Source organism: Taudactylus pleione, unplaced genomic scaffold (assembly GCF_031769625.1).
Source record: "Taudactylus pleione unplaced genomic scaffold, aTauple2 ptg001956l, whole genome shotgun sequence".
Taxonomy (NCBI): domain Eukaryota; kingdom Metazoa; phylum Chordata; class Amphibia; order Anura; family Myobatrachidae; genus Taudactylus; species Taudactylus pleione.
This window is the reverse complement of record NW_028286352.1, coordinates 2,902,227-2,927,934: the sequence shown is the minus strand read 5'-3', so window position 1 is coordinate 2,927,934 and position 25,708 is coordinate 2,902,227. Positions and strand designations below refer to the sequence as shown.

Below are 25,708 nucleotides of genomic sequence, written 5' to 3'. Positions count from 1 at the left end.
AACCACTTCTGCCACTCACCCGCGGCACCCACATAACACGCCCATCACACTTTGCGTGTCCGTGCATCTACACAGCCACCACCCAGGAATGCCCAATACATTTCCTATACATTACTGTGCAGCTGCAAACACCATCGGCCATTTGTGCAAATATCGGCATTGCGTGTGACTCAGAATCAGGCCCGATGGCTTTGACCCCAACAGATTTGTGTATGTCTGGGTCTCCACAGTAACAAAGGTTAAGTTACCAGGTAACAGCATTATGTCATCTGATAGAGCCACAGGTAGGGATGGCCATCTTAGGGCTAACCATCGATGATCACCTTCAATGGTACCATCAGTGATTACCGTCAATGGTACAAAGCCATCTACAGTGAACCATCGATGCTTTGCACCCTTTGATGGCCACCGCTATTGGGGGGGCACAGTGGGAATTTGGGGTGAGGCTCAGCGGGCTGCCAGGGAGGGGCTAAGCTTTGTTTGACAGGAAAAAGGAAAAAAACAATGACCACAAGGTGAGGGGTGTAATCCTGCGGGACCCATCATTCCATAGCAACACATTCACATAATCAGGATTGTTTACTCCTTGTGTCACAGAGTTGATGGTGAGCAGCCCATGTGACCTGTAATCTGGTCATGTGACTGAAATGCTTACATGGCTTCTGATTTCAACCTATGTGCTCCGCAGACAGTGTGTGGCCATAAATAGGATTGTCTCCTTATTGCTATTATTATGTATAAACACCGTCTTTATTCCTGTTGAGAGGACATTACTATTATTCTTGTACAGGTTGAGTTTCCCATGTCCAAAATACTTGGGACCAGGGGTATTTTGGATCACAGAATATTCAGTATTAAGGAATATATGCATATCATAATGAAATATCTAGGGAATGGGACCCCAATATACACACAGAATGCATTTATGTGTTATATACACCTTATACATACAGCCTGCAGGTAATGTTATACAATATTTCTAATAATTTGTGCCTTAGACAAAGTTTGTGTACATTGAACCATCAAAAATCAAAGGTTTCATTATCTAAGTCATGCCAAAATGATTCTGTATTTCGGAATATTCCATATTTCAGAATATTTGGATATGGGAGACTCAACCTGTATATATAACTGCTACATGTGTGCTAATCACGTTACATGTGCATCCCATTAGCCAATTAATGATAGTACTTATATGCCTGGCTCAGTCATTACACCCACATGCCTCTGAGGAAGCTGGGTGTACTATCTGTATAAGTATGGTGTTGGTAGGATGGCTTCTCACCAAGAACATAATTTGTGTCTGCTACACTGAGCTGCACTTACACAGGTACTGCACCATCAGGTATATACCTGGACTACACCTGGATCCCTAGCACAGAGCTACACTTACACAGGTACTGCACCATCAGGTATATACCTGGGCTACACCTGGATCCCTAGCACAGAGCTACACTTACACAGGTACTGCACCATCAGGTATATACCTGGACTACACCTGGATCCCTAGCACAGAGCTACACTTACACAGGTACTGCACCATCAGGTATATACCTGGGCTACACCTGGATCCCTAGCACAGAGCTACACTTACACAGGTACTGCACCATCAGGTATATACCTGGACTACACCTGGATCCCTAGCACAGAGCTGCACTTACACAGGTACTGCACCATCAGGTATATACCTGGACTACACCTGGATCCCTAGCACAGAGCTACACTTACACAGGTACTGCACCATCAGGTATATACCTGGACTACACCTGGATCCCTAGCACAGAGCTGCACTTACACAGGTACTGCACCATCAGGTATATACCTGGACTACACCTGGATCCCTAGCACAGAGCTACACTTACACAGGTACTGCACCATCAGGTATATACCTGGACTACACCTGGATCCCTAGCACAGAGCTACACTTACACAGGTACTGCACCATCAGGTATATACCTGGACTACACCTGGATCCCTAGCACAGAGCTGCACTGACACAGGTACTGCACCATCAGGTATATACCTGGACTACACCTGGATCCCTAGCACAGAGCTACACTTACACAGGTACTGCACCATCAGGTATATACCTGGACTACACCTGGATCCCTAGCACAGAGCTACACTTACACAGGTACTGCACCATCAGGTATATACCTGGACTACACCTGGATCCCTAGCACAGAGCTGCACTGACACAGGTACTGCACCATCAGGTATATACCTGGGCTACACCTGGATCCCTAGCACAGAGCTGCACTAACACAGGTACTGCACCATCAGGTATATACCTGGACTACACCTGGATCCCTAGCACAGAGCTGCACTAACACAGGTACTGCACCATCAGGTATATATCTGGGCTACACCTGGATCCCTAGCACAGAGCTGCAGTGACACAGGTATTGCACCATCAGGTATATACCTGGGCTACACCTGGATCCCTAGCACAGAGCTGCAGTGACACAGGTACTGCACCATCAGGTATATACCTGGGCTACACCTGGATCCCTAGCACAGAGCTGCAGTGACACAGGTACTGCACCATCAGGTATATACCTGGGCTGTATCTAGATGCCTAGCACAGAGCAGTTATACAAGCCTGGCATTGCTTATAGTAAGATTCTTCTTCTTATTATTATTGTTCTATAGTCGGATTCGGTGGTGGCCTGATGTGGTTATACTCCCATATCACAGGAGGCTAATGTAACTATATTGACTAGATGCAGTAACTGCCCTGGAAAAAGTCCATAATTCTAGGAACTTGTCCTGGATTCCAGCTAATACATTGGTGGCATCTACACTTGGGCCATGTAATGTGGGTGTCTGTATAAGCCTCCTAAGGTGTGAACTGAAATCAGTGGCAACTGTAGATCTCTGGCTGCTGTGAGTTATAATTAAATATGCCTAGTGGATCAATTAAGCTGGCCACACATCTAAAGAATATCTGTCCAACCAGTTGATTGGTTGGAATTAATTATCTGGTAATGTATGGGAGTAATTGATGATCAGCAATTTGCTCCTAAATGCCAGAAAACAGATGAAAATGGTTGTCAGACAAGTTTGAACAAATTGTTTAGATCAAACAGTTAACAAACAGTATTTTGGGGCGTTTGGGAGTAAATTGCTGATTGTTGTTTGCTCCCATACGTTACCAGATTTTCATTCCAACCAATCAACTAGTTGGCTGGTTGGACAGAATCTTTAAATGTGTGGCCAGCTTTAGCCTGTGGTAATTGCAGCTAATTGAATCCAGCCCTACTGTATATATCTATATTGGGTAAATTGTCTTTTTTTTTGTTTTAAGGTTCCTGTACATATAGCTCACACAGTTAAACACTCAGATGCCCATTTAGTTGTATATTGAAGATTATCATTCATATCTTGGGCATTCTCTATTGTGTTGTCCTTACTGCAGGTGACATAGTACATGGCTGACAATATTGTACATGACCGCTGCATAAGTGTTGCCAGACCCGCCAAGATCTGCGTGGGCCTGGGTAACAGGGGCTGTGGCCTAATCATGGGAGGTGTGGCCATGCCTCCTTTGGGGAAAAAAAATATTTTCTGCGCTTGTGAGGGGGGGGGGTTGGGTGCAATCAGTGTGATTGTTCCCCCCCCCCCATAGGCATAGGAGACTGCTGTGGCTGCTGCTCAGCAATCACGTGCAGTCTCCTACTGCAGCTCAGCACACTGTGTGCTGGGCTACTGTGATGGAGGGGAGGCGGCGTCGGACCCGGGCCCATCAGGACCCCCCCCCTCTCGGCACCCCTGCATATTGCCAAGTGTATGTATATGTGTATATATATATATATATATATATATATCTATCATCCACTGCACTCTCCACTCCCAGATTTGGGGTGCAGACCTGCACTTGCACCCCATGCCTGGGAATGGCGGGTGCAGGTCTGCACCCCAAATCTGGGAGTGGCGAGTGCAGTGGTTTTCTCACTTTGTTTGGTTAATTTTTAATTAACCTCTTGTGATCACTGATTTCTCATGCACCCCTGTGCAAGCTCATTTATAATAACCTGTCAGCTGCCTTTTTGGTAGTGTGATAGAAGCTGTGGTGACTGTTTTGCCTTTAAAAGCCATAAGTTATTCAGCAGGTGAGCTTTAAACCAGTTAACATTTTTTCAGTTTAAACTCTGAGCTACCAGGTTTCCATCAGTATGACCGTGTAGGACCTGCAGAGAAGTGGGGTCCTGTGATGTGGGCTGCAGGCTTAAATGCATTGATCAATCCATGAACCAAAACCCCATTATTTATATATTGAGTGACTAAACAATGGTGAGTGCTGAGTTTTCTGTGTATGTATGTGTCTGTCTGTCACAGGAACCAATAGGACAAAAGTATGAGCAACCATTAACTTTTTGTGTTTGTCACTTATTGGAGATGTTAGGTAATAGCTACTTAATTACACTTGTGATATTTTTGTGGGGTGTTTTCACCTTGTCCCCCTCACCTCCTGGGTTCTCTCCCACACTGACCACCTAATTACCCTGCTCCCCTCATCTGGTACCTACACCTCATCCTTCAGACATGCCGTGGCCTCTCCCATTGTTGGGAATAACGGTTACTGGTGGCTCACTACCAGATCACAGGGTTATTTCTCTATTGGTGATATGTGCCCATCCCTGCCCCTTCTTCAGATCCTCTACTCTAGTGGTTCTCAAACTCTGTCCTCAGGACCCACACGGGTCATGTTTTCCAGGTCACCCATCAGGTGCAATGGTGTATTCATTAATCACTGATACATTTTGAAAAATCCACAGGTGGAGCTAATTATTTCACTTGTGATTCTGTGAGGAGACCTGTAAAACATGCATTGTTTGGGGTCCTGAGGACCGACTTTGAGATCCTGCGCTCTACTCAATCAGCCTCCTCTCCCTTTCATCTGCCCCTCAAGAGTTCCTTGATTTTAGGTGCAGGGTCAGTGTTGGAACCTGTAAGAAGTACATCCGTGTGTGGGAGATGACATCAGTCATGTGGCTGCAAAGGCTGATGGGAGTGTGGGCTATGTAAAGCTGGGTACACACAAGAAAGATATATCTGCAGATTGTTCATACACACTGAAAAACCATTTCTGCCATCTGGCCGGGGGTTGCATTGCGCCCCCTCCCTGGCCACCTGTGTATGGGTGGTAACATATCTGCAGATTGGGCATCAGCTGTGCAGCACAGTCAAGGCAATATGTCTGAATGACATTGTGTGACCTCCGACATGCCATAGCAAATGTGTAACCTTGCGTGCCCCACTGTGCGGACTCGCAGCGCTAGGCTCCTCCAGGTGACTCCCTGTACCACTGTGATAGCAAGTCTTGTGTATTTCCTTAAACTCAATCTCACTGTTGCTCTAAAAAAAATATGTACTTCTCTATCTCCCTGTAACCTTTTACTCTGTATAACATAATTTTTTTTTTTTCTTAGAATACAAAGATTGATGCAACTGTTTCCTGCATTCTATAATGTACACAAGCCTGCAATGCTCTGTATACTGCTGTTATGTTGGTGCACACATGAGACTCCTGTACACCCAGAAAGTAATGGGAGTGTAACGTCAGTGTGTCCTGTCTCACGTGTTCTATACATTCTTGTATACATGAAACCCTGAAGTCAGGCCACAAAGGATTCATTAGTCTTATTACTTGGTGATGGAATGGGGTAACATTACTGGACATTACCTGGAATATCTGAGCTATACTGGATTATAGGTGCTGCATGTGATTTATATGAACCTGAGAACTTTGTACTATGTATTTCAGACACAAAAAAAGACAGAACACAGGTGCACAACTCCAAATTACTAATTATATATAAATACATTTTGCAATTAATAGAGGTTTTTAGAATAATCATGGCCAAGGGTATGGGCCTACCCACCATATCCAGGTAACTTCTGTAGGGTAGGCCCTAACATACTGGGGTTCAAATTCAGGGCGCCGGACACCCCCAAACCAGCTCAGCTGAGCCACCCCAGGTCATCGCTCTAATGAGAGGTGAACTTTTTCCCATATACTGTGTATTTCAACATGTTCACAGTAACTTGTATCACACCCAGTAATAGATTACTTGTAATTTTAAGACAAACTCTCTACATAAGTTCTCAAACTCTGTCCTCAGGACACCACACAGCTCACTATTTCCAGGTCACCCAGCAGGGGCACAGGTGTATGAATTACTCATTGACACATTTTAAAAGAGCCACAGGTGGAACTAATTATTTAAATTGTGATTCTGTGAGGAGACCTAGAAAACAAGTGCTGGTTTGTGTCCTGAGGACCGAGTTTGAGAACCTGTGCTTTACACTATTGGTTTCAACTTCACTCACTAAGACTGTCCTATACAATTATGATGAGATGTTCCCATCCGTGTCCAGTTTCTAACCTTCATATCTGTCATTATGCAGCTTATGTCCCACCTGTTCTCTGGGGGGTTGTGTTCTATTGCCCCCTCAAAAACTGATATTCTTTCATATTCACTTCCAGATTTCAATCACAACATAAGCTCCTGCCCTTCATTGTCTGATAACCTAACTGCCCCAAGATGCCTTCAGAGTTGGAAACAGCCATAGAAGAAATGATCTCTGTGTTCTACAAATACTCCACCCAGGAGGGTAACAAGAACCATCTAAGCAGGGGAGAGCTGCAGGAGCTGCTGCAGAACGAGCTGATGCTGCCTGAATGGATGAGACCACCTGTAGAACCATGGGGACATGTGTGCCAGTAGGGTCATCTAGGATATGCAGGTGGACAGTTATATCTAAAGCCATGGTTCCAAATTTGTGGGTCAGGACACAAAGTTGCAATCTGGGGAATTGTTTTGGGGTTCCCATAGTATCTAATCTAAGAACTCTTATCTGAGCCTCTGCTTTTTGGACCCTGGAACATGGCCCAATAGCTCTTGGGGCCCCAAGAGATTAGGCAGCAAAGTGATAAAATTATGTTCAGCGTTGGATAACTGTAAATGACTTTAGATTCCTTAGTGGGAATTACACTGTGTATACTTGAGGTCTACTGTGCAAGGAGGACTAAAGGTGCCTTATACTATGTATGGTGGAGGAAAAGGGCTCCTAGCTTTATTTTTAACCTGTTCTATGACCATATAGGATTGCCTCATGGTAAAATGTGACATGTGCAGTAACATTGTATGTAGTGTGAGTAGACCTTTTATATAAAGGTATATATCAAAGATGTGTAATATAACTGTTATAATGAGCTCAATCTTTCATCCCAGAGTACAGTACATGGCTCATCCCTGTGACTGTTCTGCATCTGTTTGCAGAAAGCAAATTACCTGTGATATACTAGTGTAAATTAGGCAGCTTAGTCTGCAATCAAAGATTTATAGCATTACCCTCTGACACTTCTCCAATAACCATCTCCCTATCTCTAATAGGCGCAGAAAGATCCGTCTTATGTGGATAAGATCCTGAAGTCTCTGGATGAGGATAAAGACTGAAAGATGTCCTTTCAGGAGTATGTAAATCTGGTGACCAACTTGTTTCTGTCTTACACCAACTTCTAAACTCTGACCACTTGGTGTATCCTCTAGGGCAACAATTCTATCTGAATAAACAGATTGAAACAAAACATTTTTATTTTATTTTTTTGCAAACTTGTTTCTGGTGAGAGGAATGAAAACCAGGTTCTAATTTTCTAGTGTAATGAATATATTGGGCTCCAGAATTTTTTTTTTTTTTATTTCAGATTTTAATCAATCACCTTTTCAAAAATGGAAACAGAATAAACAAAGTACAAAACAGCAGACAAATACATCCATAAAAAGAGATGGGGGTAAGCCACACACAGCAGGAAGACATAACATAGCCAATATAAATACTTACAAGACATTCGTTCAAATCAAACAAATTATCCTAATGTATAATGTCATAAGTATATAACCTGACTTTGATAAACCTAATCAAAAACATATCCCAAGGTGTGTGTGTGTGTGGGGGGGGGGGGGGTTCTGGGGAGTCTGTCTACAATACAAATATTATATACTCCAAAACAGTTGTCTGTAGAAATACCACTCATTTGTCTCAATTTCAAAATTGATGTTTATGTATCAAGCCTATCAATAAACTCCATTTTCTATAAAACACAACCTTTTCAATATCGGGCAGAGTTGCTCGTCTATCATAATACATTATCTGTAAAAGTAGACATTAAACTGAGCTTAAGAGGAGCTTTCACTGTCCAATTTTGCATTATGACCTTTTTTGCCACTGCTACAATGGTAGTAAACAAAGGAAGCAGTGCCTTTTTGTGGGCCTAACAAGCAGTTACCAAAATTAGAACATAACAAGGCCAATGGGTCTGCACATAATTGCAAAGAAAACAGGTCATTTATAAAAAAAAAATAAACATTACTTTGCCCCAAAATTTGGAAATCTTTCCACATTTCCCATATATTATGGTAATTGTTTGCAGAAGCAAAATGGCATTTGGGACATTGGCCCTCATTCAGAGCCGTACGCTCTGAGCAGAGCGCACGCTCTGAATGAGGGCCGCCCTCCATAAAAATGGAGCGTCCTCCTGGACGCTCGTATAGCTGTGGGTCACCACCCACAGCCTATACGAGTGTGCAGTTTGATGGTCGTGACCATCGCGACCATCGAAACTGCGAGCCGGAGCCTGCGGTTGAGGTTTTCAACCGCAAGCCCCGGAGTGATTTTGGCTCTATCAGAGCCAAAATCACTCCCACTGACATCACTAGTGATGTCAGTGGGCCGGCTTCTGACGGGAGGCGTTCCCGTGGGAACGCCCCCGTCAGGGAGGCACGCCCACCAAAGGGGGCGTGCTGTCAATCAACATCGACAGCACGCCCCCTTTGATCAGACACAACGAGCGAAGGACTTTCCTTCGCTCGTCGCGTCTGGCGCATGCGCACGACTGTGCTCCCTCCGTCGTGCGCATGCTCAGTGCAGACCATCGACCCACTTGCGAGCGGACAGCCGCTTGCGAGTGGGTCTGAATCAGGGCCATTGTCCGAACTCTTCAGCAACCATGTGTCTTCTCTGAGCCTGTGAGATATAAATTCAATGTAATATCTTAACATGGGTTTCTTTGTAAAGAAACAGAAGAAAGATAATGGAGTGTAGAATTAGAACATCTTAGAAGAGGTTCCTGACTTTCTAAAGAAGGAATTAAATGTTTCCAACTATTCACTGTAGAAGCCCAAAAAGAGGTTACATGATGTTGAACTAAAAGAGAAGGAAGCCATTTAGTCCTATAATTTAAAGTAGCAAATGAGTTAAGGTCATCTTTTTCAGTACCTCCCAAGTAGAGGGGGAGGGAGAGAGCGTGCAAAGTGCCGGGCTTGTAAGTACATAAACTGTCCATTAGGAAGATTATATTTATCTTTGAGACATTAAAAGGAAAACCTAGTGCCACCTGGGTCAAAAATATTGCGAATAGCGGCAGTGACCTAGGAGTATGTAATAAAGCACATGGTGAATATGGTGAAAAAACTCTAGCGATTCTTTAGAATTAGCCCTAAGAGCTATGTCTATAAATCCAATCTGTAACATAGTGAGAACACCGCTCTAGTAAAGTTTAATCAAATCGGGAACCCCCTAAACCCTCCTGAGTGCGAGGTAATTGAAGTTTTGCCAAAGAGGCACAAGGCTTTTTGTTTCCAAATTTAGAAAAAAGTTTAGAGCAATAGTCTATCTATTTTTTATTTTTTTAGAGTCTTCAAGGCAGCATTTGAATTAAATAGGTTAGTTTAGGGAATATTTTTTTTTTTTTTTTTATAATCTTTTTATTGAAGCATGACATAGTGTTACAAATATAAAAACATGTACATGTCAAAATTTAGACAGAAATACGGAGAATGATAGCGAGATAAGGAAATCTGTCCAGTAACCAAATTGAAAAAAAATAAAAAATAAAAAATGTAATACATATGGGAGTGATATGCAAAACAAATAACAATTGCGAAATATACAGAAGAGACTATTATCAGACACATAGTACTAACTAAAATGCAACAAAATGCCTATGCCTCAGCCACTTTTCTTTTTTTCCTAATCCAAGTAAACATGACTGTCTCTGGTTTAAGGACCAGAGAGGGTCAGGCACATCTTGAACAAACGTTACAAATAAAATACAAAATTTACTGTATCTAACTTAAGTAGTTACTAATGAGATAGAGGGTTAAATAAAACTATAAGAGAGTCTCAAAGCAGACGGAGAAAAACAAAATAAATGGTAAACTTATACTGAAAAAGAAATGTTTAAATGTGTATAATGAAAACATCTCAACATAAAAGTTATGTATTCCAATTGGCCATATAGACACAATAGGCTATAAGTGAAAGTAATTGAGGGAAGACAAACAGACGTGTATCAAAGCCAAGAATATATAGGTAACATTGAAAAATACTAGAAAGATAATGTGAGCAAAATCTATTATTGCAGGTAATAACTGGAAAACCTTGTAATGAGTAATTGCCAAATTCAAAATAGTATAGATCTAAGAAGGCTCACAGTTGCCCAACAATGAACCTCCCTGTAGAAGTGAAAATATCAATCTATTTAAGTAACGGCAACTAGGGGCCCCAAAGTAAAGATGTTATAAACACAGTACAGATGTGTTTAGGGATAGGGCTGCTAATGATATTTAAGTAACAGCACCCGGGGGGCCTTGAAACAAAGCTGGTATAGACGTTGCAGGGGGTAACCCCGGTAGTTTCTTCCAAGGAAATAAACACAACAGCTTAACTGGAATATTAAAGGCAAGAATGCCAGGAAAAATAGCGGTTTGACCGCCGTCCACATGCCATTGAGTTAAAGAATATGTAATGTGCATTAATGAAACTTCAATCCCATAATGTAAGTCCTGAGTTGCATAGAGGTGGGTAGGGTTCCCCTCTAAATTAGGAAAAGCAACATATTGAGAAGGTGACCTGGTGTTCAAGGTGACAGCATTTTCCGGATGAGGAATGGGCATAAAAGCAACAAGTTCAGAGTTGAGACTAATTGGGGCTGGCTCATTGATCACAGAGTCACTCTGCAATCGGGTTAGAGTATCTGGGCCAGGGGTTTGTGCATGCAGAGGAATCGGGCCAGGGGTTTGTGCATGTAGAGGAATCGGGCCAGGGGTTTGGGCATGCAGAGGAATCGGGCCAGGGGTTTGGGCATGCAGAGGAATCAGGTCAGTGTCAAAAAGAGACAAGCTATTAAACTTGTTGTCTAGGTAAGGTAGTAGAATCTTCAACAACTCCATCGCTAAATGAGTAGCCAAAGCTGTAACATCAAATCTTGAATCTGAAACCTCCACTGTTGGTGAAACAGGAAGGATAGAAAGGGGAGAGGAGCACTCCTCCAATTGGAAAATCCTCTGAGCAAACATGATATGAGAAACAGCGTACCTTGTTGAGAGACGAAAACCCAGCTAATCTTGTTGTGGAACAAGCTTATAAAACTATGGAGTTATCTAACACGGATATACAGTTAAGATAATAACACTAGAAAATAAGGTTACAAGTATCGAGTATATGAAATAAAGCACTGTAATAGCAGGTGTAATGTGAAATTATAACACCAGGTGGCAGTATTGTAACTTATAAGACTGAAGTATAGCTAATAAACCCGAGCAGAATTCACAAAGCCCCGTAAATACTGTGTGTGGAAATTGTACTTGTACCAATGAAAAATATTCTCAATAACATGAAAATACACATTGAAACAAAACTACTTCTTAAATATATGATATACAACAGATGCATCAATATCCTTAGTAATAGAAAACAATGCATCTAATTTATACCCAGAGAAAATTAGAGATAATATCAGTCAGCCAACAATATGGAACATTTCAATAGAGAGCTCACAGTTCCCAAAAGAAAATCTGTCCAGCAGGTTATTTGACAGCCTAATATGGGCAGCAGCAGTGTTCAGATCTGGAGTTAAAGCTGGACAGTCAGAAAGGAGCAGTTTCAGCCGTGAAAACCCCAGCAGAGTATTCAGTATCGGGTTACCTCAGCAGCCTCGGAGCTCCAGGCAACTGAGAACCACCAGCAGTATAGAGGAGCCACGATCTCCCTGGTCCCCGCCCACCGTCTGTGCAAGGTAAGGTAAAGTCCCGCAGGGACAATAAGCACCAGGAGAGACTGTTCAATGATGAGCTTCCCCCTGGCAGTGTTATTAGACACCGGAGCTGCAGTATATACACGAGGTGTACTGAGTGGAGATCTTTTGCAGGCAGCACCACAGGTACTCAATTCCAGGACATGGACCGAACCTCAAGCAGTCCAGCAGGGAGGCAAGCCAGACACCGCTGGAGGAGGAGGGCAGCCCGGTAAGTGAAAACTGTCTCCAGGAGATCCACAAGGGTGCTGCTCACATTCACTGGGACCACCGATCACAGCAGCCCACAGCGTGAAGTATAGCAGTCACAGCAGGAGAGATTCTCAGTCAATCCCAGCTTTCGCGCCCAAAGATGGCCGAGGGCGGTCATATGCGCCTTACACTTTGTAGGCTTGACTCCGGGGTATAGAAGGTGACTCCAGACCTAAGATCCGGATCAAAGTTCCTGCCAAAGTATCAGCGCAGCTGTAACTCACAGCTAACAGTGAATCCCAGAGCAAAAACTAGGTTTTAAAGCAGTTGAAGCTAGCAAGGTCTGGAGTTCATGTAAAAAGCGGCCACACTGGGTGCCCCGCCCACCGGAAGTCCAGTTTAGGGAATATTAAACTCTTCAATACCACTATATGGCCCATCATTGATTTAAGGGTACAGTTGCCAGCTATCTAATAAATGTTTTGGTTAATGTGGGAGTAAAATTAGCCTTTTAAAGACATGACAAATGAGAGGTGATGGATATGCTAAGATATTTCATAGATGCGCCTGCCCTGGAAAGCTGAGCCGCAGAAAACTGGGAGAAATTGGGATCTTGTAAAGAACCTAATGGTAGAAATTCTGACTTAGTCAAGTTAACCCTATAACCCGCAAAGGAGCCAAAGTTAGTAAAGATTATCATAGGGATCGAAATAGGTGGGTTGCTTACAAATAAAAGCATGTCATCCGCGAAAATCGCTAACTTAACTTCCTGGGAACACCCACTAATTCCTGTGCAAGAAGTATTATGCCTTAAAGCTGTAGCCAGGGGTTCCACGGCGAGTGCAAATAGAACTGGGGGGGGGAAAGGGACCAACCTTGCCTTGTTCTACCTGGGATGGAGGTGAGAGCTTGTAATGGTTATCTGAGTCAGTGGTGCGGAGTAGAAAGTTTGCAATGTTTCAATATGACTTTGGAAAACCAAACCGACCCATGACCTCATCTAGGTGATCCCAAGTTACCATGTCAAAAGCCTTTTCGGCCTCTAATGACGAGGACAGTGTCAGAAGGCCTCCCAGCTGGTTCTAACCATTCCTGCAATAATTTTGTCAATATTGAATAATCTAAATTCAATAAAGAAATGGGACGGTAAGATCCCAGGACCTCCAAGTCAATGGGCAATATTTTCCTTTCAATGATATCATTATACACAGAAACCAATGTGTCACCTATGTAAGGTGATAGAATTTAATAATAAAACCATCCGGGCCGGGGGCTTTAAAAAATTTTTGCGCTTTTATAACAGCCGTAACTTCATCTAAAGATGTAGGAGCTGTCAAGGCCTCTTCCTGCTCAACTATTATCTGAGGTGACTGCAAACCTTCCCAAAAAGATTGTTTTGCTTCAAAATCAACTGTCTCAGCACCATACAAGTCAGAGTAAAAATCACAAATATCGGAGATTTGTTTCCCAGAATGAACACAAGATCCATGCATATGAAAACAAAAAAGTTTAATTGAAAGGCAAATCTATCACCAATCTGGGAAAGTACAGTATCAAATTCTAATTTAGCATGTGTATATATACATACTTCGTGGTTAGGTTAGGAATCGGTTTATAAGCCTTATAGGCTGCTGAGGGGGATTTCTGTGTTGTAAAATAAGAAGCACTGATATCTAAAGAATGTTGTTTGGCAAAAGACAAAATGGCCCCTCGAATGACCGGCTTGGAAGCTTGCCAAAACAATTGAGGATTCTGCTGCGCATTGATGCATATTATCCTGAAGATATGACTGCCATGTTGTTTCTAACATGCTTCTAAGCTTTAAGGAATTAATGAAGTTAGCATGAAATCGCTAATGACCCCGATCTACAGTGGGAGTTAATGTCATCCAGAATAGTGCACGGTCTGAGATACAGATCGGTTCTATTGCAGAGTCCGGGACTCTAGGTAGTAAATGAGTAGCTAAAGATAAGTAATCAATCTGAGACAATGTACCATGCGCAGTAGAAATACATGTAAATTCACAATCAATAGGATGCTGCACCCTCCAAACATCAGAAAGCTCTAATTGTTGAGCGACAAATGGAACACCAAATTTAGGTAACTGGGAACGATGGCGTGGTAAACTCTGTCTATCCAGAGTATTGGAAGAAACTAAATTGAAATCGCCCCCTACAATTAATTCCGAAGAAGACACAATGGAAAGTTTATCCAACAAACATTTGAAAAGCAGCTTAGAATATATATTTGGGGCATAGAGATTACAAATAACATAATGGTTGTTCTGATAGTAACATCTACTATCACAAATCTCCCTTCAGGATCAATAACAGATGAATGAATCACAAAAGGAAGAGATTTACTTAGAAGTATCACCACACCCCTAGCTATGGAATTAAAGGAGGCAGAGGCAAGAACAACCCCATTACATATATTCAGCTTAGCAGTTTCTAAATTGGTAAGGTGCGTTTCCTGCAGAAGGGCTATATGTATATGTAATTTTCTAAGATAAGTTAAAATAAGTTTACTTTTCACCGGTGAATTAATACCTCCTACATTCCACGAACATAATTTTAATGAGCCTGTGAGGAATATAGCGATATGGCACATAGCGCAAATTATAGTTTTAATGTCATAACAGATTGGTAATTAAAAGCCATAGAATAACTGGTTTTCTGAATGTGAGGGCAGGAGAGCTGACTGTCCGTATTAGGTCATGTATTCTTTGAGTCCTTGAGGCAGGGAAGATGGAAACTAACCCTTTGACATGCAAATAGCACCTAGCTCTGTATGCTCCTGAAAGGGCCTATTTCACATTTCGGAGCCACAGCTTAATTTTAAGAATTGTTAAATGTCATAGGACTCACATGATAATTATTCTTTGAAGTGTACAAGTCAGGAAACCTTTTGGTTAAAGTATTGCCCAGGTAATGTATTTAACAGGGACAGGCTAAGTTCCCTGTTAATTAAATTAGGAAATACACCACAGATTTGTCTATTTTAGAGCCTATCTGTGTTTCCTTTCAATTATGATAACGTTGTCACCAGGGCATGTGTACTGCTCAGCCTTTGTGTCTGCATCTATAGACAGTCAGCACCATAGGGGGTAAAACAAATAGAAACCAGGCTGATGAGATATGGCAGATCAATGATCAGTCATATTTGGATGGTTTGTGTGACAAAAATGATGTATCGGTGATAGCTGGAAGCTTGGAAAATTATATACATATAACTGGACTCCATATCCAGGTTGTGTGCACTTCCCAGATCACTGAGACATACAGATTTAAAGATATGAGATATCTCAGGAATGCTCTATGATAACTAGGGGTGTGCACCGGCCACTTTTCGTGTTTTGTGTTTTGGTTTTGGATCTGGATCTTTCTTCGTGTTTTGGATCTGGATTGGTTTTGCCAAAACCACCCTTCCGTGTTTTGGGTTCTGGGTTTTGTGTTTTGGATCTGTATTTTTTTTTAAAAAAGCATAAAAACAGCTAAAATCACAGAATTTGTAGGTTTTTCTGCTCCTATGCTATTATTAATCTCAATAACCTTAATTTCCACTAATTTCCAGTCTATTCTGAACACCTCACACCTCACAATAGTGTTTTTATGTCCAAAACGTTGCACCGAGGTAGCTGGATGACTATGCTAAGCGACACGAGTGGGCGGCACAAACACGTGACCCATCTAGGCGTGAAACTGCAGTGGCAGACAGGATGGCAGTTTGAAAAACTAGGCCCCAAACTGTACATAATGCAAAGAAAAAAAAGAGGTGCAAGATGGAATTGTCCTTGGGCCCTCCCACCCACCCTTATGTTGTATAAACAGGACATGCACACTTTAACAAACCAATCATTTCAGCGCCAGGGTCTGCCACACAACTGTGGCTGAAATGATTGGTTCGTTTGGGCCCCCACAAAACAAGCTGGCAATTAATGTGTCCCTGCACAAACTGGCTCTATGGAGGCAAGATGTCATCCTCATCCTCCTCATCCACCGATTCCTCACCCTCTTCAGTGTGTACATCCTCATCCTCACAAAGTATTAACTCGTCCCCACTTGAATCCACCACCACAGGTCCCTCTGTACCTTCTGGAGGCTGGTCTCCCTGGAAGAGCTGATAATTCATTTTGATGAACATCATCTTCTCCACATTCTGTGGAAGCAACCTCCTACGCCTTTCGCTGACAAGGTTCCCGGCTGCACTAAACACTCTTTCGGAGTACACACTGGAGGGGGGGCAACTCAGGTAAAATAGAGCCAGTTTGTACAGGGGCCTCCAAATTGCCTCTTTTTCCTGCCAGTACAGGTATGGACTGTCTGCCATGCCTACTTGGATGCTGTCACCGATGTAATCCTCCACCATTCTGTCAATGGTGACAGTATCATATGCAGTGACAGTAGACATGTCAGAAATTGTTGCCAGGTCCTTCAGTCCGGACCAGATGTCCAAACTTGGTCCTGCCTGCCCTGCATCACCGCCAGCGGGTTGCTTAGGATACCTAAGTTTTTTCCTGGCAGCCCCAGTTGCAGGAGAAAATGAAGAAGGAGCCGTTGACGTGTCACGTTCCGCTTCAGCTGACAGTGTGTTCACCAGCAGGTCTTTGCACCTCTGCAGGCTTGTGTCGGCCGGAAAGAGAGACACCACATAGGCTTTAAACCTAGGATCGAGCACGGTGGCCAAAACGTAGTGGTCTGATTTCAACAGATTGACCACCCTGGAATCCTGGCAAAGCGAATGAAGGGCTTCATCCACAAGTCCCACATGCCGAGCGGAATCGCTCCGTCTTAGCTCCTCCTTCACTTTCTCCAGCTGCTTCTGCAAAAGCCTGATGAGGGGAATGACCTGACTCAAGCTGGCAGTGTCTGAACTGACTTCACGTGTGGCAAGTTCGAAGGGCTGGAGAACCTTGCACAACACGGAAATCATTCTCCACTGCGCTTGAGTCAGGTGCATACCCCCTCCTTTGCCTATGTCATAGGTGGATGTATAGGCTTGTATGGCCTTTTGCTGCTCCTCCATCCTCTGAAGCATATAGAGGGTTGAGTTCCACCGCGTCACAACCTCTTGCTTCAGGTGATGGCGGGGCAGGTTCAAGAGTGTTTGCTGGCGCTCCAGTCTTCGGCACGCAGTCGCTGAATGGCGAAAGTGGCCAGAAATTTTTCGGGCCACCCAAAGCGTCTCCTGCACGCCCCTATCGCTTTTCAGAAAATTCTGCACCACCAAGTTTATTGTGTGAGCAAAACATGGGACGTGCTGGAATTTGCCCAGATGTAATGCCCGCACAATATTGGTGGCGTTGTCAGATATCACAAATCCCCAGGAGAGTCTAAGTGGGGTAAGCCACTGGGCGATGATTTCCCTCAGTTTCTCTAAGAGGTTGTCGGCGGTGTGCCTCTTACTGAAACCGGTGATACACAGCGTAGCCTGCCTTGTAACGAGCTGGCATTTCTGAGATGCTGCTACTGGTGACGCTGCTGCTGTTGCTGCGTAAGGTGATACATCTACCCAGTGGGCTGTCACAGTCATATAGTCCTTAGTCTGCCCTGTTCCACTTGTCCACATGTCCGTGGTTAAGTGGACATTGTGTACAACGGCATTTTTCAGGACACTGAGGACACTTTTTCTGACGTTTCTGTACAGTCTCGGTATCGCCTGCCTAGTGAAGTGGAATCTAGACGGGATTTGGAACCGGGGACACACTACCTCCATCAATTGTCTAAATCCCACTGCACTAATGGCGGATACCGGACGCACGTCTAACACCAACATAGCGGTCAAGGCCTCAGTTATACGTTTTGCTTCAGGATGACTGCTGTCGTACTTCATCCTCCTCGCTAAGGACTGTTGGAGGGTCAATTGTTTAGTAAAAGTAGTGGTGTTCCTACTTCCTCTCTGGGATGATGAACGACTCCCAGCAGCAGCAACAGCAGCAGCGGCAGCAGTAGGCGTAGCAATGCAGGATCCTCCAGAGGAATCCCGGATAGGAGAGTCAGTCATGCCAGTGACATGGCCTGCAGGACTACTTCCGATCCTGACTAAGGAGGAAATTGACGAGGAGGGAGTTGACGGTGTGGTTTGCAGGCGCTTGGATACAACAGGACAATGGGATTTAGGTGTCCCTGGACTGCTTACGGTCTTAGCCAAAGTTTCTGAACTTGACAGTAACTTTTTATGAACGCGCTGCAGGTGCCGTATAAGGGAGGATGTTCCTAGGTGGTTGACGTCCCTACCCCTACTTATTTCACCTTTACATATGGTACATATGGCAAGACAGTTGTTGTCCGGATTTGGATAGAAATATTGCCAGACCAAAGAGGTGGAATGTTTGGTCTTCTGCCCAGGCATGACCGTGATGGGCTTTTTCATCCCACGGACAACAACTGTCTCCCCCGGAGCCTGATTTAAACAAACCACATCACCATCAGAATCCTCCTCGCCAACTTCCTCCTCAGCGCCAGCTACACCAGTATCCTCATCCTGTTGTACTTCAACAGTGACATCTTCAATTTGCATATCAGCAAGTGGACTGTGGGTGCTCCTTTCAGCACTTGCAGGGGGCGTGCAAATGGTGGAAAGAGCCACCTCTTCCCGTCCAGTGCTGGGAAGGTCAGGCATCGCAACCACCACCACACTTGGACTCTCCTTGGGGATTTGTGATATCTTCTTAGAAAGCACAGTTCTTCGCTGTGCTTTTGCCAGCTTAACTCTTTTGATTTTTTTAGTGGGAGGAGGGCTTCCATCGTCATGTGAAGCTGAACCACTAGTCATGAACATACTAAGGATCGACCTTAGCCGTTCCTTGCCACTCCGTGTCGTAAATGGCATATTGGCAAGTTTACGTTTCTCTTCAGCTGATTTAAATGTCTTTTTCAAGGTCATTTTCCTGAACTTTGCCATTTGGGATTGTATGTGCCCTCTACTATGACATTGGGCATCGGCCTTGGCAGACGACGTTGATGGCATGTTATCGTCTATGTCATGAGTAGTGGCAGCAGCTTCAGCACTAGGAGGAAGTGGTTCTTGATCTTTCTCTATTTTATTTTTATCGGAGAAAGTTTGGTCCTCCATTTATGTTATATCGATTTGATATATACGTGCGGCTAAACACAGAAAATAATTTTTTTTTTGGTTTGGACTGGAGTGTACTTTGTGGGTTACAGCACCCTTTAACGGTCAAGCCAGCCGGCCCTTTACTTATGACACAGGCGCACGCTTGGCACTACTTTGTTGATGCACGTGCGGCTACTGCGCACACAATTCACAAACACAGAAAATAATTTTTTTTTTGGTTTGGACTGGAGTGTACTTTCGGGGGTTACAGCACCCTTAACGGTCAAGCCAGCCGGCCCTTTACTTATGACACAGGTGCACGCTTGGCACTACTTTGTTGATGCACGTGCGGCTACTGCGCACACAATTCACAAACACAGAAAATAATTTTTTTTGGGTTTGGACTGGAGTGTACTTTCGGGGGTTACAGCACCCTTTAACGGTCAAGCCAGCCGGCCCTTTACTTATGACACAGGCGCACGCTTGGCACTACTTTGTTGATGCACGTGCGGCTACTGCGCACACAATTCACAAACACAGAAAATAATTTTTTTTTGGTTTGGACTGGAGTGTACTTTCGGGGGTTACAGCACCCTTTAACGGTCAAGCCAGCCGGCCCTTTACTTATGACACAGGCGCACGCTTGGCACTACTTTGTTGATGCACGTGCGGCTACTGCGCACACAATTCACAAACACAGAAAATAATTTTTTTTTTGGTTTGGACTGGAGTGTACTTTGGGGGTTACAGCACCCTTTAACGGTCAAGCCAGCCGGCCCTTTACTTATGACACAGGCGCACGCTTGGCACTACTTTGTTGATGCACGTGCGGCTACTGCGCACACAATTCACAAACACAGAAAATAATTTTTTTTTTGGTTTGGACTGGAGTGTACTTTCGGGGGTTACAGCACCCTTAACGGTCAAGCCAGCCGGCCCTTTACTTATGACACAGGTGCACGCTTGGCACTACTTTGTTGATGCACGTGCGGCTACTGCGCACACAATTCACAAACACAGAAAATAATTTTTTTTTTGGTTTGGACTGGAGTGTACTTTCGGGGGTTACAGCACCCTTTAACGGTCAAGCCAGCCGGCCCTTTACTTATGACACAGGCGCACGCTTGGCACTACTTTGTTGATGCACGTGCGGCTACTGCGCACACAATTCACAAACACAGAAAATATATTATTTTTTTAGCACTTGGGGGGAGCACCCCTGATGGACAGAGCACCCCCTGGACAACACTACAGCACTCCTTTAGGACTGGGACACTGCACAGGACTTTGGAGTGGACACAGCCCCTATGGAGAACTGACTGCACAACACAGTCCAGCCAGCCCCTATGGACTTTGAAGTAGTGGACACAGCCCCTATTAACAACAGCAGCACAGCACAACACAGCCAGCCCCTATGGACTTTGAAGTAGTGGACAACAGCAGCACTACACTACACTACACTACACTACACAGCCCTAACTCCCACCCTCCCTCTTCACTGTCCACAGCCGAGTTAGAAAATGGCGCCGACGCGGGTACCTTATATAGGATCCAAAACCCGCGAGACTCGGAAGGCGGGATGATGACGTTTTGCCTCGATTTCAGATCCGAGTCAGGCGGGAAAAGTCGAGCCTGACTCGGATCGGACTCGGATCGGGGGGGCTCGGGGGGGTTCGGATTTCAGAAATCCGAACCCGCTCACCCCTAATGATAACCACATCATATTTACACTTGTATAACAGATAAAATATGGACAACTATGATGAATACCCCATATTGTAGGTAGTCCATCCACAGAGGAAGATATTAGGCTTATTCTGTTATCAGTTTAAAGGGATTTAAACTTAGCTGGGAGGTTCCTGACCTCCAATTATCTAATCCGCCAATCAGAGCGGACTGATGACATCACCTGAGGTGTGATACTCTTCTAATAATAGGGATTGAAGCCCTGTGTTCTGTGTTCAACTGGGGGATCAATTTGTCGCATTGAAGTTTAACCTGCAGTCTCTGCATTTCTTACCATTCCTCCTGGGCGGAACGCTACGTGTTTCTAACGCAGCGTCTTTTCCGTAAGTCTACCTCTACCATTTTTATTTTATATTGCTGTATGTACCTTTGTAACCATTCTTTTCTCTGTAACATTCTTTTTTAAGCATTGTACTACCTTTTGTGTAAATAAAGTATTCTTTATTAGTTTATTTCATATATGCTCCGAAACCTCGTCTTTGAAGAGATTGTTAGTGACGCTACACATATTGTTAAGTACGGGAAGCAGAGGTTGGTAACAGCGAACTGTGTGGTCGTCTGGGACACCTAGTCTGCTCAATTGTGGAGAGGTTAAGCAACAGATTAACTGCGAGGGGATCTTGTTGCTGAGTCTGTGCAATTATTGGGATTTAGAGGACCGGTGGCCTCTTTAACTTGTTCCATCGGTGGTGGCAGTTTCATAATTAAGGTATTTGTATCACGGCGCTCTGTCTATAGCAGAGGCGCACACCCCCACGTCAGGGATACTGGGTACGGGTCCCTGACAAATGGTGGCAGCAGTGGGAAGCCCATATATCAAAATATGGAAAAACAAAAAACAATATCTCATTAGTACAATGTGATATTATATCACCCCCCAGGAACAAATGATAGAAAAAAAAATGGTGAAAAAAATATAAAAATAATAATAACACACAAGAAAAACTGCAAAATAAAATCATTAATCCAATGAGACCAAAAAACCGAGGTCGTCTGGTCTAATATTACCAATATGGGAATAAAAATAACTTCCGATATCAGTCAAAATAGAGAAATCAGAATACACCAACAAATCAGGCCCAGGGGGCCCCTAACCGGCAGCGACTAAACCTGCGAGAAATATTACATTATGAATAACCCCATTATAGCTATAAAGCAAATGATAGACATATATATAACAAACATATTCAATAGGGCAGAGACACCATATATCCATAGAAGAAATATATAAAATACAATCTCAAAGGGAATCAACATATGTCATAACAACATCACATAGAAAAACAGAATAAGAAAACATTATTCATGCAAAAATACAATGAAATAGAGATATAGACAAAGATGGGAAAGCCATACGTGACTGCAAGAAGTCTCGCAACCAGGCACTAAGTAAGGAAGGACACACGTAGAGTTTCGTCAACATGTCCATAAGTAGTAGGAGCAAATCTAGCCAACGTCTAGTAACATGGAGACGGTTTAATTTTGCAAGTCCATCTTAGATTTAGGCGATGAGCGAGACGGAGAGGAGTTGGACATCTCTGATTCCCGAAGATAGGCGAGGGCATCATCCACTGAGGTGAAATCCACCGGATTGGTACCATCAAAGATCCGCAAGTTACCTGGAAATAAAAGGGTAAACTTCTTTCCCCTTTTGATAAGTTGAGAACAGATAGGTGAGAATTCCTTGCATGCCTTTGTGACTTCTGCAGAATAATCTTGGAAAATCAGCAATTTAGATTCTTCCAAGGATAAATCACGCTTGCGATGGGATTCCATACAAATGACTTCTTTGTGAGCATAGTTCAGACATCTGAATATTGTCACACGAGGGCGGTTGTTATGTTGTTCACGTTCAGGGCCAATACGATGAGCACGTTCGACAACCAGGTCTGCACGGATATCACCAATATCCAGTAAGGAGGGCAAAGTCACTTTCAAGAAATGATATAGCGTCGGTCCCTTGATAGACTCTGGAAGCCCAACTACACGCAGATTATTGCGCCTGGAATGTTTCTCCAGGTCATCTAGTTTGTTCCAAATTTGATAGGAATCTTTTTGTAAGCGGGCTGAGAGAGACTGGACCTCATGTATATCATGAAAATTAGCTCATACCTTATTCTCCAGCACTTCCATATCTTTCTTCAGCTGAGTAACCTGGGTAGAGATGTGCTGCCTGTGTAAACTGAGCTGCCTGCTCTTGCAGCAATGGCTTCATAGTATCCTGGATTGCCTGCACCAACACAGCGTAAGTAATGGGGGGATCTGCAACTAAAGCAGAGTAGGAGGAATGTGAGCCTAGATCCAATGCCAGGGAAAGCGAGGAAAGTCTGGTGTCAGGGGTTGCCTTTGGTGTCTGTTCTCCTGGCATGGCCGCCATATTGGATTTGCGGCCCTTCCCTTTCTTCCTTCTCTGTGACTTAGGTGGCATGATAGGCTCCCGAGCAAATCACCGGGTGCTGGGGAGAGGCTGGGAGTGTGTGGACACCGTGACTCGGCGGTTATGGAGCATGGCTGCTAGTGCATAAAAGCCGGAACCAGAAGGCTCCAGAATTTTTTTTTAATTTAAAACCCAATACTCAATTAAAACTGCATTGAGCAGATGGGTGTGAAAGGGTGAAGTTATTGGTCTTTTGTTGAAAAGAATTGATCTAGTACGTCCAATGGAGCTATTTGGAGCAATGTGAAAAAAGGTTTATGTAACACATCTGTACACCCCCAGGCTGGTGTGTGTGAGCGCACACAGAGTCAGATATGGATGGGAGCGCACAATAATTGATCCACCACCAGATGGAAACTGGAATGATCCAGCAGCTTGGTGGTCAGCTGAAATGGCTGGACAGCATAGTGCAGTCAGAGAACTCACACATAACCACTGCAGTCACTGATAATTTGCACCAGACTCACCGCTCTGGCTCCTCCGAGTCCTGGGTGCCACCAACCAAGCTCTCAACACAGCACCTGGCTCAGGCCTCCCCTAAGCGCAGGGAAACAGCCACCATGATCTCTCCTCCTGTGTGACTGACGCTCAATTCATGCCATCCGGGCTAGCTGACATTAGGGCCAGCATGGGACGTGGCTCAGTGGAGGCAAAGAGGAGGAGCCATGGGTGATGATGGGAAGGAACCACCTCCTCCCACTTTGTTATTGCTCGTGGCTCCATGCCAGGGGCGCATTAAGAGAGGAGGGGCCCCATGTGCATTCCCCATCTGGGGCCCCCTCCTCTCTCCCTGATGCCGCCTGCGACTGACAGCAGCAGTAGACTCCGGGAACTAGTCTAAGTCTACTGGACCCAGGGGCCGTGTGCCCCGCACACCCTGCACCCATTATAAATACGCCCCTGCGCCTGCTACTGAATCAGGCCCTAAGACCCCACAGGGCCTTAGGCAAAATACAGCCTCACGCCCCATATTAACGTATACTGTATATAAATACATAGGTGTATATTTACTAAGAATCGTGTCTGGCCCCGTATCAAACACGCTGGGTATTGCATGGACACCTGTTAGTTTGTTTCAAACAAACGTGTGTGACAGAATGATATTTATCGATGGTGTATGCAATCATATTGCAAGTGTGTGTATTCAGTAGTATTTGGACTGAATACAATAGAGCTGCCTGTTAGCTGCGTGTTTAACAGAAGTGCATGAAGGGCCCACCTTGGGGAATGCAGTGGTAGGGGCCCATGCTTAAAGGGTGCGGTCATCCACCAGAGGGGTTGTGGAAAGCAACCACAGATGATTGCCTAACCATTAGAAGGGAACCAAGCCCCCATGTTGATCAGTGGTCCTGCTCCTCCAGGTATCTTACTGTCTAATAGAATAACAATCTATAATTTGAGGTCTGGAACCTAACACCTAGAAAAGGGGGGTGGGCCCATAGGCAGTGGGGACTACCAGGGATTTCCCCGTAACCCTGTGGTCCAGTCCGACCCAGCTCTTATTTGAAGAGCTGTCCTTTGCAGGGTTTTTTAATTATTTTATTTTTGGAATTTTTTACACCCAAAATAACAACAAAACACATTTCAGACAAGACAAATGTGCAGTTTTAGAATAAACAATACAAAAGGACTGGCATGAATGAAGACAGCAATAAAAGGAAATAACATTAAATATACGTACAATATCAAAGACAATACAAAAAGACAATATGAAAAAGTTTAAAGCATATCCAGTGAGTGGTGTAGTGTGGTGAAGGATAAGTACAGAATATATGAAAGAAAACAAAAAATAAAGGATAGAACAAGGTCAAAAACGAGCAGGTAACAGCTTTATAATATACTGTACAGGTAGTCCACAGATACAAAAACCCCTAATAGGATAATATCAACGAGACGGGTGGCTGAAGGAGCTTTCCAGGCCCTCGCAATGAGAAATAAAAATAACTGGAGCAATAGGTACCAGCAAAGTAAGGAGAAATTCCAGCCTACAAAGAGGGTCAATATAGCTCTTTATGAAAATAAGGATAAACAAAATAGGAAAGGCCACAATCAGTGGCGTAACCAGGGCAGGGCAAGCGGGGCACGTGCCCATGGCGCCGTGGCAGGCCCAGCAGAGGGGGGCCCCGTTGGTCTGGACACCGTGACCCCCAGCCCAATGACTCCCCCCGGCATCTCCA

General features: G+C 44.1%; 1 long non-coding RNA gene across 1 annotated transcript; it reads left to right on the top strand.

The window, feature by feature from the left end:
- The first annotated feature begins 1,237 nt into the window (after positions 1–1,237).
- On the top strand, positions 1,238–7,550 carry LOC148436110 (uncharacterized). The gene is made up of 3 exons (XR_015876502.1): positions 1,238–1,330; positions 6,491–6,750; positions 7,401–7,550. It is a non-coding gene; the product is annotated as an uncharacterized LOC148436110 (long non-coding RNA).
- Positions 7,551–25,708: the final 18,158 nt, after the last annotated feature.